At 44.4% G+C, this 13,768-nt stretch overlaps 1 pseudogene across 1 annotated transcript; it reads right to left on the reverse strand.

Annotated features, from left to right (window-relative positions):
* Nucleotides 1–326: 326 nt before the first annotated feature.
* LOC310796157 (kelch-like protein 10 pseudogene) lies at nt 327–1,994 on the reverse strand (annotated as a pseudogene). Its single transcript has one exon. The product of its transcript is annotated as a kelch-like protein 10 pseudogene (transcript).
* Nucleotides 1,995–13,768: the final 11,774 nt, after the last annotated feature.

Below are 13,768 nucleotides of genomic sequence, written 5' to 3' on the forward strand. Positions count from 1 at the left end.
CCTACTTATTTCCACTGGGGTCCTTTCTGCCAATATGGCTGATATCACCCCAAATTGTTACATAAATAAGAATATGGCAGGTTTTTCATAACCTAAGTAAGTTGAAGTAGTTTCTTATGATGCTCAGTGAATGTGTACATTCTGAAAAGCTTTTATGTCAGCATCTGCTAGTGGGCCATCATGATAAGAGTAGGTATAATAATGTGTTAATTCCATTACAGGAGAGACTCGATGGCTCTGAAATTAGGTGGAACAAATTTGCATATATATCGCCATCGGCAATCAGCCAAAAGGCCAAAAAGCAGACAGGGCGGCCCAGGGCGGGGTTACAGGATGTGATGAGGTGCAGCGTACTCGGCCATGTTGGACAGTCCATGTGCCACACAGCAGCTGAACCCTCCGTGTGGCGTCCTCATACTGCAGGCCTCGTGCCACTCGTTGGTGCTCTGGTCGTAGCGCTCCACCTTATTGGAGGATTTGAAGCCTCTGGAGAAGCCTCCGCACACAAACAGCTGGTCGTCCATCACCTCAATGCCAAAGCAGCTGCGTGGATTCAGCATGTCGGGCACGGCGCTCCACGTGTTGGTTAGCGGCTCGTAGGCCTCGGCGCTGCGCAGGCGGTTGGGGCCGCCCCAGCCGCCCACTGCGTAGACGCGCTGTCTGTAGGCCATGACGCCCAAGTCGCAGCGCCTGCTGCTCATGGGGGCGATCTTCATCCACTGGTTGGTGTCTGGGTTGTAGCACTCAGCTGTGTTCAGGATCCTCTTCCCATCGTAACCACCACAGATGTACACCTTGCCGTTGAGTACTGTGGCGCTGGCATGGCTCCTCTGCTCATTCATGGGTGGGAGCAGAGTCCACTTGTCAGTCTGAGGATCATAGCGCTCGGCACTGTTGAGACTGACGTTTCCATTGTGGCCTCCCATGGCATAGATCCTGCCATTCAGTACTGCCACGCTGACAAAGCGACGGCGATTATGCATGGGTGCCACATCGTGCCAAGTACGGGTACAGAGGTCAAACTTCCGCACGCTGCTGAGACTGTTCAACATCCTGTAGCCGCCAACACAGTAGACAAGGCCATTTAGGAAAGCGGCGCCGTGGTAAGCCCGGTGAGACTCAAGTTCAACGTTTGGTACATTGACCCAGAGCTCGGCACGGGGATCGTATACCTCAATGCTATTTGTTAGCCCGCTGTCACTGTAGCCTCCCATGACCAACAGGATGGCATGAGGCAGGCGTGGGCGAGTCAGAGGGTTGGAGGGTCTGTTGGAGGTGACATCATCCATGGCCCTCTCTGCATCGAGGATGATCACCTCACACTCGGCGTTGTCTTTAACCAGACTGTTGTTCTTCACCTGGTTGATGAAGTAGTCGGTGGTCATCAAGCCCAGGCGGATCTTAGGCAGCAGCACAGACATGTGACCTTCACGCTCCTCGGGCGAGTGGGCGATCCAGCGGAGGACGGCCTCGAACACCGTGCTCTCCTGTCTCACGTTCAGATCGTCTCGTGCCAGGATGTCCGTCAGCTGCTCCAGAGAGAGTTCCAGGAACTCTTCAGAGTCTGCGGCGATCTGCTCAAAGTGCTCCAGGATGAAGAGAAAGGCCTTGCTCCTCAGGTCCGGGCAGTAGTACAAGTCTACAAACTTTAAGATGCCGATGCAGTTCTCCGGGCAGAGCCGCACCTCCAGGAACTCACAGCAGGAGCGGACGACCCCCATGATGCCGAGGTAGTCTGCTGCTATCAACAGCTCCTCCACGTTGTCCTTGGTCACCGGGACAGAGCGGGTGTAGTCTGCTGACACGGGGCCGGCCATGTCGTAGATGTTGTCCTGGGACGTCCAGCCATGGGTGAAGAGAGTGTTGAAGTATTGGCTGTAGTCGCAGAGGAGAGCCTTGGCGGCGTTGAATTCCACATCATCCACTCTGATCACCGCGTCACACACTGATCCCTCCAGATGCAGCTCATCTGACCCTTCGTCTTGTTTGTTCATTTTGTTCAACTAACCTGGACGAATACCTTATACCTTCAACAGTACCTGTGATTTACTCAAATATTTGGAGTCTGGGTGAGTTTTGTCCTTCTCCTGGAGCTGGCACCAGCTTGCCGGGCCTACTTATAGCCTCTGATGGGAAGGATTTATGACATCACTGATGATGTCACAATGTATATGATGTCATCAGTGATGTCATAAATCACTGATGATGTCACTGTTTAGGTGACATCATCACTGATTTATGACATCATCAGTGATGTCATAGACATAGTGACATCATCAGTGATGTCATAAATCCTACTGAGGCACTGTGTGTGTGTGCGTGTGTGTGTGTGTGTGTGTGCGTGTGTGTGTGTGTGTGTGTGTGTGTGTGTGTGTGTGTGTGTGTGTGTGTGCGCGCGCGCACACACACACACAAGGATTTATGACATCACTGATGATGTCACAATGTATATGATGTCATCAGTGATGTCATAAATCACTGAGGATGTCAGCTTGACTCACAGACAGGATGTCAGCCTGACTCACAGGATGTCAGCTTGACTCACAGACAGGATGTCAGCTTGACTCACAGACAGGATGTCAGCCTGACTCACAGGATGTCAGCCTGACTCACAGACAGGATGTCATCCTGACTCACAGACAGGATGTCAGCTTGACTCACAGACAGGATGTCAGCCTGACTCACAGACAGGATGTCAGCCTGACTCACAGACAGGATGTCAGCTTGACTCACAGACAGGATGTCAGCCTGACTCACAGACAGGATGTCAGCTTGACTCACAGACAGGATGTCAGCCTGACTCACAGACAGGATGTCAGCCTGACTCACAGACAGGATGTCAGCCTGACTCACAGACAGGATGTCAGCCTGACTCACAGACAGGATGTCAGCTTGACTCACAGACAGGATGTCAGCTTGACTCACAGACAGGATGTCAGCCTGACTCACAGGATGTCAGCTTGACTCACAGACAGGATGTCAGCCTGACTCACAGACAGGATGTCAGCCTGACTCACAGACAGGATGTCAGCTTGACTCACAGACAGGATGTCAGCCTGACTCACAGACAGGATGTCAGCCTGACTCACAGACAGGATGTCAGCTTGACTCACAGACAGGATGTCAGCCTGACTCATAGACAGGATGTCAGCCTGACTCACAGACAGGATGTCAGCTTGACTCACAGACAGGATGTCAGCTTGACTCACAGACAGGATGTCAGCTTGACTCACAGACAGGATGTCAGCCTGACTCACAGACAGGATGTCAGCTTGACTCATAGACAGGATGTCAGCCTGACTCACAGACAGGATGTCAGCTTGACTCACAGACAGGATGTCAGCTTGACTCACAGACAGGATGTCAGCCTGACTCACAGACAGGATGTCAGCCTGACTGACAGACAGGATGTCAGCCTGACTCACAGACAGGATGTCAGCTTGACTCACAGACAGGATGTCAGCCTGACTCACAGACAGGATGTCAGCTAGGGCTGTCACTTTTCATTCAAAATTCGAATTCAACTTCGAATGTGGGGGAGGAGGGCATGTTCGATTGTATAATTGACCTGTTCGATTTTTATTTATTTTTTTATTTTTTTTTATTTTTTTTTATTTTTTTATGAACCAAAATTAACCAACTGCTGCTTGCTGGTAATGTTAATCCCATGTCAGAAAAAGTCTCCAGATTTGTCGCATTAGTCTCTTCTGAGAAAGATTGTCTCCAGGGTCTGAAAAGTTGTCTCGAGTTGGATGCAGCCAAGTTTGTGAGGCAGTGTTGTGACTGTTGAGCGTCCAAGCTAACACGTTGGGCTGATGATGCCTGGTGGCCTGGCCTGATTTTTTTTTTTTTTTTTTTTTTTTTTTTAAACACATTCACTGCCAACACTTTTTTCCAATCAGTAGGTAGCTTCTGCCAAGGGTTTTTTTGAGGATTCTGGCTCATCTTTCAAGAGCCGAGGATTATTTTCTGCTAGGATTTTGTGAACACAAAATATCTCAAAAGAACTAATAGAATGTGTGCTTTCTCTGTCTAAAAGAGTTAGTTTGTAGAGTTAGTAGTTATGTAGGCATTAGCAGTTGAATACAGCATGGTTTCAGAGATTTTCAGAGAGTTTTGAGATAAATGGATTTTTAGAACCACCTCACGTGCCTGTGATTATGGGTGCCCTTGGGCAAGTGTGTATACTGTATTGTGTGTGTGTGTGTGTGTGTGTGTGTGTGTGTGTGTGTGTGTGTGTGTGCGTGCGTGCGTGCGTGCGTGATTCGATAGAACAGGCAGAACAGTCACTTTAACCATTTATTTTTGGCATCAGTGAGTCATCAGACATCTAAACAATATAGTTCTGAACATATAGTTCCTCCGTCAGCACCCCACCCCCCTCTCCTTCAAACTTCTCCCTCCGTAGGTGTGTCTCTGGTGGCTTTGCAGTGTTTGTCACAGGCGAGTTTCTGCTGCCTGTCTGTCTGTGCTGCCTGGCTGCTGGCGGCCGCTCGTCGGGCGAGTCTGGATTATACTGTAAAATCGGGCTCGTTCGTTTCTGGGTTTTCGGTTGTGAGCTTTGATGAAGCTGCGTGCGATTCTGGGCTTTCTGCTGGTGTTTCAAAGTGTGTTGCACCCAGAGTCTATTTTTGGAAACGCCGTTGTGCGCCAGCGCGAAAGCGTTTTCGCCAAACCATTTTCCATGAGAATGGCTTCCTCACGCTTTTTCCTGGTGTTTTTTGCTCGGCTTCCTCTAGTCTGGAGAGCACTGTCGCCACTTAGTGGGTCGGTAAAATAGGTTATACACATTCAATAGCTCCCATATATTTATAGGAGATGTAAAAGGGTTTGATCCACGTCCCACCGTCAAATTTTTTTTTGTTTTTGTTTGACGAGATAACTCGTCCACGGCAGTCAACCGTTGGATTTTTTTTGACGAGATAACTCGTCGACGGCAGTGAACGTGTTAACAGATGAAAGCCATGAGACATACTGTACATCAGGGGTGAATGGATGAGAATTTGTACAATGGAATCTAACAGAGATGGCTTTGCAGAAGATTTCTGTGGGCTGCACATCTACAAGGCCCAACATTTTCAAATGATTGATCTTGGATACATTCAAGTGTCCTTCCATGCCAATACTTGCAAAATATCCTTGGAAACATTGGATATGTTTCAAAAAACAGCCAACTAGCAGCAGCTAACCAATTATAGCATGACAGAGAAAATTATTCGAAAGAAATTGGTGAGGATGATGCACATAAAATATAACTTATTGAACACTACAAAACAAGCCGGGTACTGGCCTTAATAATAAAACGAACAAGCAAGAGCAATAGGACTTAGTGTCGAGTATATTCTACTTTCATAACACCTGAACAAGATCTTCTAGCTGCTTGGTACGTTCAAGACAGTTCAATACAGCCAATCAGCACTTACAAAAAGAAACATATCTGATTTTCAAAATGAACATTATCAAATGTTTTTTATGCTATGAAACCATTGATTGTATATATGAAACAGAAAACATTCCATAATAACCATGCAAAAATAGAAACAGAAAAATGAAACGATAACAAAATGCACTTCATTTGTCATAAATGTATCTGACGAGCAGGGCCCGAAATTTACTTTTTGACTCACCGGCCAAGTGGCCGTTCGTTATTTAAACTTAACTTAACTTCGGAGGGGGGGTCACTGGAGGGATTTGTAGCGCTCTGAAATAAAAAGCTGTGACCCTTCTCTGACCGAAATATATTTTTCCTTGAACCTCCGCAAGTGTTTGGAAAAATATGATTGACCCTCCCAAACAAAATATTGTACTATTTTCAATGTCAATGTAAATCGTAGGCAGCGCGAGGGCATCATGCATGAGACAAAAGCACATAAACAGCTCCACTTGCAATATGAGATAAGAAAGGCCACATCTGGGCATATAAAATATTAAATTATGATGCATAATATGCTCAAAATTATTATAATTATCACTGGTATGGTCAAATTGAGATTTTCCATTCCTTCTTCACAAAGAAGTAATGCTCACCTCTATTCGGTCAAGGCAGCCGTGCAGCGCTCCATGCAGTGCATCTGTGGCTTGTTAGGCTACGTTCACACAGCAGGCACAAGTGGCCCAATGACTTTCCATGACTGTGTGAACAGTACAAGTCACATGGAATGCAATCTGGGAACCCATCCGTTAGCATCCATTAGCAACTTGCTACATGCTGAAAATGGTACGTTTTGACTACACACCGGTCACGTCCACTCCATTTTGATCGGGTAAAGCGCAGCGTGCAAGCCTGCACCCCGCGAGCGCTGTTATTCAGCTTTTCACGGAGCTTGCAGACAGATTTTCGATGCAAATTCGAAAGTCTGTCTCGAGAGATGACATGGAATGTGACTTTTTTAAATCCGACCTGGGCTACTTTCAAATGTGGGGGAAAAAAACTGATTTGAATCAGATTTTTTGGAATGTGATTTCGGTGTAACAGACATCTGGCCCGTATCAGACTTCAATGTGACTTTTACGTCACTCCAGAGCGACATTCGTCACTGCGCTGGCAGGAGGACCCGGGGACAAGGTGGACAGATTGTGATTACAGACATGGAGGACAGCTGCGAGGGAGCTAATCCTGTGTCTTGCTGTGGAGAGGCGCTGACAGATGTAGTTAAAAGTAACCCTTGACATCCTGACATTTTTTGATGAACTCTCTTTCAGTGTAGGCATATACACGTCAAACTCCTCTGTACAGAAGTAGCAGCTACTGCTCGACAGAACGCCATCATTAAAATGTTGACGCTCTTTCTCCTCCTCGCTATCATCTGCTCCCGTATTCGTTGGCTTCCACTGCACAATAACTTGTAAATTAAACCGTAAACAACAGATGAAACAACACCGTCAGCTACCGCCATGTTTACAGCTGTCTTCTTCCGGGTTTACTAGTGTGCTGCGTGTGACGTTATTGTTGTTCTTCTGCACATGCGGGTCACTTCAGGGCCTGTTCACACTGGAGTCTGATATTTGCCACTTTTAAAAAGTCTGTGTGAACAACCACACAAAAAAATCAGATCTGAGCAAAGAAATCTGAATTGAGCGCTAAGGTTTGCTGTGTGAACCTTAGCCTTAGTCGCTTGTAGGCTATAGACCTTATTCGCTAACCCCGGACAGCGCCATATTGTTGACATACCGTCCTGCAGCTGACAACTATAGTAACGGCCTTATTGTCGTTTCTGTCCCATTACAAAAGCGATAGTGATGACAGCAATAAAAACCCCAGAGTTGTTGTTTGTATGCTGCCGTTAATGCCTGTAATAATAAACAAAAGAAAAATCGAGGTGAACAGACTTTGCTGTGAGGAGCTGTCAGAAAGTTTCACCTGTCTCTCCTAACTATCCACACATCTCCTGTGCTGCTGACGTATCCTCCGTCTCGCTCCCTTCACGTCTGTGGACGGTAGAGATAGAAACAAACCACGGGGACTTTATTGCTGTCATTACTACAGCCGTGTGTAACGCAGGTCACCATCCGAACACAATTGGAACGATACAGGTAACGCTAACGGCGGCTAGCTTCCTATAAACTCTGCTCTTACATAGGCTGTCACTTAAAGCGGCTGCGCTATGTCAACAACATGGCGGCAGTGGGCGTGCCCATACGTGAGTGACGTCAATCGAATAAGGTCTATAGGGCTGGGGCACGTGACGTAAGCGTGAGGGAGGAGTGCTTGCATTGTGGTCCAGTACGACAATCGCGGCTAGGCTAGTAGCAGCCACACCAAACTCCATTCATCTGGCAACTAAATGTGGCCCTGTCTATCGGTAAATTGAATACCACCAGAACATAATTTACAAACCTTACAAATCGTTAAGACACCATTCTCCAATTCGGCATACATATTATCTCCCAAGAAGCACTTTGTGATGTAAGATCTCATTTGGAAGTGGTTCGCTCTGCTGCTGTACTACCGACCTCCACTCCCTGCTGACGAGCACTCCACATTGCCTCAACATTTCCTCAAAATTAAACACATTTACATGTTGCACATAACCACTATAAGCAGAGAGAAGTCACATGACGCCTGCAACATGTTGCACATAACCACTATGAGCAGAGAGAAGTCACATGACGCCTGCAACATGTTGCACATAACCACTATAAGCAGAGAGAAGTCACATGACGCCTGCAACATGTTGCACATAACCACTATAAGCAGAGAGAAGTCACATGACGCCTGCAACATGTTGCACATAACCACTATGAGCAGAGAGAAGTCACATGACGCCTGCAACATGTTGCACATAACCACTATGAGCAGAGAGAAGTCACATGACGCCTGCAACATGTTGCACATAACCACTATAAGCAGAGAGAAGTCACATGACGCCTGCAACATGTTGTACATAACCACTATGAGCAGAGAGAAGTCACATGATGCCTGCAACATGTTGCACATAACCACTATGAGCAGAGAGAAGTCACATGACACCTGCAACATGTTGCACATAACCACTATGAGCAGAGAGAAGTCACATGACGCCTGCAACATGTTGCACATAACCACTATAAGCAGAGAGAAGTCACATGACGCCTGCAACATGTTGCACATAACCACTATAAGCAGAGAGAAGTCACATGACGCCTGCAACATGTTGCACATAACCACTATGAGCAGAGAGAAGTCACATGACGCCTGCAACATGTTGCACATAACCACTATAAGCAGAGAGAAGTCACATGACGCCTGCAACATGTTGCACATAACCACTATGAGCAGAGAGAAGTCACATGACGCCTGCAACATGTTGCACATAACCACTATAAGCAGAGAGAAGTCACATGACGCCTGCAACATGTTGCACATAACCACTATAAGCAGAGAGAAGTCACATGACGCCTGCAACATGTTGCACATAACCACTATAAGCAGAGAGAAGTCACATGACGCCTGCAAACATGTTGCACATAACCACTATGAGCAGAGAGAAGTCACATGACGCCTGCAACATGTTGCACATAACCACTATAAGCAGAGAGAAGTCACATGACGCCTGCAACATGTTGCACATAACCACTATGAGCAGAGAGAAGTCACATGACGCCTGCAACATGTTGCACATAACCACTATGAGCAGAGAGAAGTCACATGACGCCTGCAACATGTTGCACATAACCACTATAAGCAGAGAGAAGTCACATGACGCCTGCAACATGTTGCACATAACCACTATAAGCAGAGAGAAGTCACATGACGCCTGCAACATGTTGCACATAACCACTATGAGCAGAGAGAAGTCACATGACGCCTGCAACATGTTGCACATAACCACTATGAGCAGAGAGAAGTCACATGACGCCTGCAACATGTTGCACATAACCACTATGAGCAGAGAGAAGTCACATGACGCCTGCAACATGTTGCACATAACCACTATAAGCAGAGAGAAGTCACATGACGCCTGCAACATGTTGCACATAACCACTATAAGCAGAGAGAAGTCACATGACGCCTGCAACATGTTGCACATAACCAATTTTCTGCACAAATTTACAAAAAGCACATATATAATAGAATAATAGAATATTTAATATATAGCCACATTTGTGAGTACAAGATCATCTCTCCCCCGTTCTCTCCCTTCTCACCCCCCCCCCCCCCCCCCCCCTCTTGGTTCAGTCCCGTTTATTGATAGTGCTGCCTAGCTAGACCCATTCACTGTAAAGCCCTCTGAGACATGCTTGTGGATTAGGGGACTATATTGCTGCACTGACTAATACAGACAGGCAAAAGCTGCAGTTTGCTCTCTCCTCATTTCATGTGGGAGAACAGCAGCTCATGTTGCTGCATTGCTGAGGCATCTATATGCACAGCAACATGGAGTCCCTCAGGAACAATAGTTCAGTTCCCGTGACGGCTGGCTTCCTGAACAATGCTTAGACCAGTGATACTCAACCCGAGGCTCTAGAGCCACACAGGCTCCTTTATGGGCAGTTGTGGCTCGGTTAAGTACTAACCTACTTAAAAAAAATAAAAAATAAAATAAAATTTAAAAAGAAGAAAACACAGTCGGCAGAATTCATCATTTTATTCTCAAGTCACATCAATCTATTGCATCCCAAACCCTCAACGGTCTGAACAACCAATCGCAATTTATCTCAGGTCTCACACTTTGCAGGTGTGCGAGACAAATGCAAACTCCATCACACTGGGAAAACGACCTTCACATGAACATAAAATGGCTAAAGAATGTGAATGCAAATAGGAAGAGGAATATCCTCTATAACATTTAAAGAGGACTGAGGAATATCCTCTATAACATTTAAACAGGACTGAGGAATATCCTCTATAACATTTAAACAGGACTGAGGAATATCCTCTATAACATTTAAAGAGGACTGAGGAATATCCTCTATAACATTTAAAGAGGACTGAGGAATATCCTCTATAACATTTAAAGAGGACTGAGGAATATCCTCTATAACATTTAAAGAGGACTGAGGAATATCCTCTATAACATTTAAACAGGACTGGGAACTCGAGTTTTTCTTTGTGTCTATGGGTTCAGGAAAATGCATCTGTCTGCTTTGTGTTGGTTTCAGGAGGAGAGGGATGTTTTTGGATTGTGCGTGCGTATATATATATTATATATATATACAGTATATATATGTATATATATATATATACGTTCGGGCGCCTCGTTTCCCTGCTTGTTCATTTTTAGCGTTATTTATTGATGGGGGTGAGTAGGACGCCACTTACATCAAAACTTCATTTGGGAGCATGTAATTATGTGGAACAATTGATTAGCCTGGCATCGATTGATTTGTTTTCAGCACCGAGATGGTGGACAGCTCCAGTTAAGATGCTTCTTAAGAGCCTTCTTTAGCGATGTGTTAAGAAGGCTGTTGTTAAGAAGGCGTTTGGGAAATACTTCTTTGGAGCCTTCTTAACTCCTTAAGGAGTTAAGAAGCTTCTTTGTTGGGAAACGCAGCCGATATCATCAGTGTGTGTGTGTGTGTGTGTGTGTGTGTGTGTGTGTGTGTGTGTGTGTGTGTTTGTGTGTGTGTGTGTGTGTGTGTGTGTGTTTGTGTGTGTGTGTTCGTGTGTGTCAATGTGGCTCAAGATCGAGTCCCACTGGCTTAGACTATTAAAGGTAACTCTTCCACACACTGGTAATGACTTTGATATATTTTTCTGAGGCTCTTGATGTTATTTCAGAGTCAAATGTGTTAAATGCCTTTAGATAAACAGAGGCACAGTGCAACAGAGTTAAGCAAAGGGCGTGCTAATTAATAATCTATTAGAGCTAATTGAGCAGAATCTTAATGATGAGAGCAAGACAGATGTCAATCTGTTGATCCAGGTCTTTCTAGAGCTCCAATGTTTGCCATTGTTAAAAAATAAACAGCTGCCACCAGTGTTCTGAATAAAATGCATTACTATTGCATCAAATGAAAAAGGGTGACTTTGACAATCAAATGTAGCTTTATTTCATAGTAATACAATCGCTGTAAAGCAGAACATGTAAATAACCCAGATTCTCCACAAAGTGAGCCTCACATTCATGTTAGTGCCAGAGAACGTGATACTTGAAGTCATAATATACTGTCTTGTCTGTTTAATTTCTGGCTTTGCTCACTCATTTTGCATCAATCATTCTTTAGCAGCTATGTTTTAAAGTGTATTTTCTCAAACACATTCGTATTGGAAAGTACATTTCACAGGGACGTCATTATATAAACCACTTTCTAGTTTCCAAGGGAAATATTTGAGATCTAATTTAAGCATAATGCTCAACCTAGATGTGTTCCCTTACGTTATTAGACCTTGCACATGTAGCCTGCTGCATGGGGTTTTATTAATGATGGTAATTTTCTTGCTGTACAAGAAAACACAATGAATGTGTTGCTCCGACATTTCTTTCCATTCAGGGAGATGAAGGCGATCTTGCATAAAAAGGCTAAAGATGAACAAAACAGTCAAATGGAAAGGCACCATTTCTTTTCTTTTTTTTATTTACTTTTTATTGACAGTTGACAGATTATTATCATTACATACTTGCATTGTATACATTGTAAATATGTACTGCCAGAGTTTTTTTTTTTTTTTTAGAGAGAGATAAAAGAAAAGACAAAACCACAACAGCCGCAACAGCAACAACAAAACAAACAAACAAAAACAAAAAACATACAAAACAGGGAGTGGACTTTTCATTATACATTCATCTTGGATCCAATTTTTTTTTAATCTGGCCTAATGGGTGTTATATATTGAACCCAGCATTCCCATCTTGAGGTAAATTGTTCTACTTTATGGTTGATAGCAGCAGTTAGTCTTTCCATCTTATATATATCCATCGTAATATTCATCCATTCTTTCACTTTAGGGCTTTCCTGTGATAACCACTTCCTGGTGAGAGGTTTTTTACCAGCTACCAGCAATATATTAATCAAATATCTGTCTTCTTTCAACCAGTCTTGCGATATACCAAAATACATTGTTTTACTATCTAGGGGTATTACACATTTGAAAACATCCTGTATAGCTTCGTGAATCTGTTGGAAAGGCACCATTTCTAAACCCCCATTACACCAAAGAGTCAAAGACACAAAATGTGTCTTAGGGTATTTGTATCTTCCTACACCTCTACTTCGCTTCTACCTACGCCTACAGTAAACTATGCTTGCTACATTAGAAAAAACATACGTGTAACATTTATAAAAATCGACCAAAAGTTAGAAAAGTTGTCACTGGAAAGAAAGCAAATCCATGATTTGTCAAAGAGATCAAAGTTGTTCATATTGTGATAGCGTATGAGCAGCTAGCTGAACATGGGACATGCATGTGTTAAGTATGCATAGAATATCTCCATAGAATAGAACACCTTGCTATTGTTTTGTAGGTATCTCCTTCGTGTTTTTAGATTTGGTTTTGCTCAAGGGCAGCATCAGGCTTGCTGTCAGAACTCTGGAAATGTGCCACGACTCTCACTTCACTGTAGAGCTGGAGTAGCTGTGCTACGTGATGATGTGAGAAGCTGTTAGGTCTCTGAGTTTCCACATCATATATGGAAGGAAAATATCAATATTGTTGTCTCTGGAGATGATGTGCCACAGCTGCAATTATGTAGCCAATTTTAAATAAGAAATAATGCAACTCTGTAACCCACTCTGAAAGCACCTTGACATCTTTATGTTTCTAATGATGATGGTGGCACGCGCACGCTTGTGTTTGCTCATTTGGGACCCTAAAAATATATATCATATATTTGTAATTAATGCAAGCCTCCAACACAGACTATTGCACCTTGACATGTTTGTGTCTAAATCTAACATCTAAGATGATGGTTGCAGATTTATGATTTTTGTGTGTGTGTGTGTGTGTGTGTGTGTGTGTGTGTGTGTGTGTGTGTGTGCGTGCACGTGCACGCGGGTGGTGTTCATGAGTGCGAGTGAAGACCCTATTATGCTCAACATTAAATATGGATACGCAAATGGACAGAGCTTTAGTTTCTGTCTGTACTCTGTGTTCATTTCGTGCGTAATTCTGTACGTTTTCTGAAAGCTTACGGATACGGATTAAACACAGCAGTACCACACACACACACACACACACACACACACACACACACACACACACACACACACACACGACGACTCTCAACTGCCCACTAGTGGATGTATTGCTTAACATGATACCAACGTGAGACGCTTGGAAGTATGTGGGCAGTGACGTTTACATCGTTTGAAACGGACACATTCATTTTCATACAAGCATAATTGGGCC

Source organism: Poromitra crassiceps (assembly GCF_964638095.1).
Source record: "Poromitra crassiceps genome assembly, chromosome: 22".
In the NCBI taxonomy this organism is placed as follows: Eukaryota; Metazoa; Chordata; class Actinopteri; order Beryciformes; family Melamphaidae; genus Poromitra; species Poromitra crassiceps.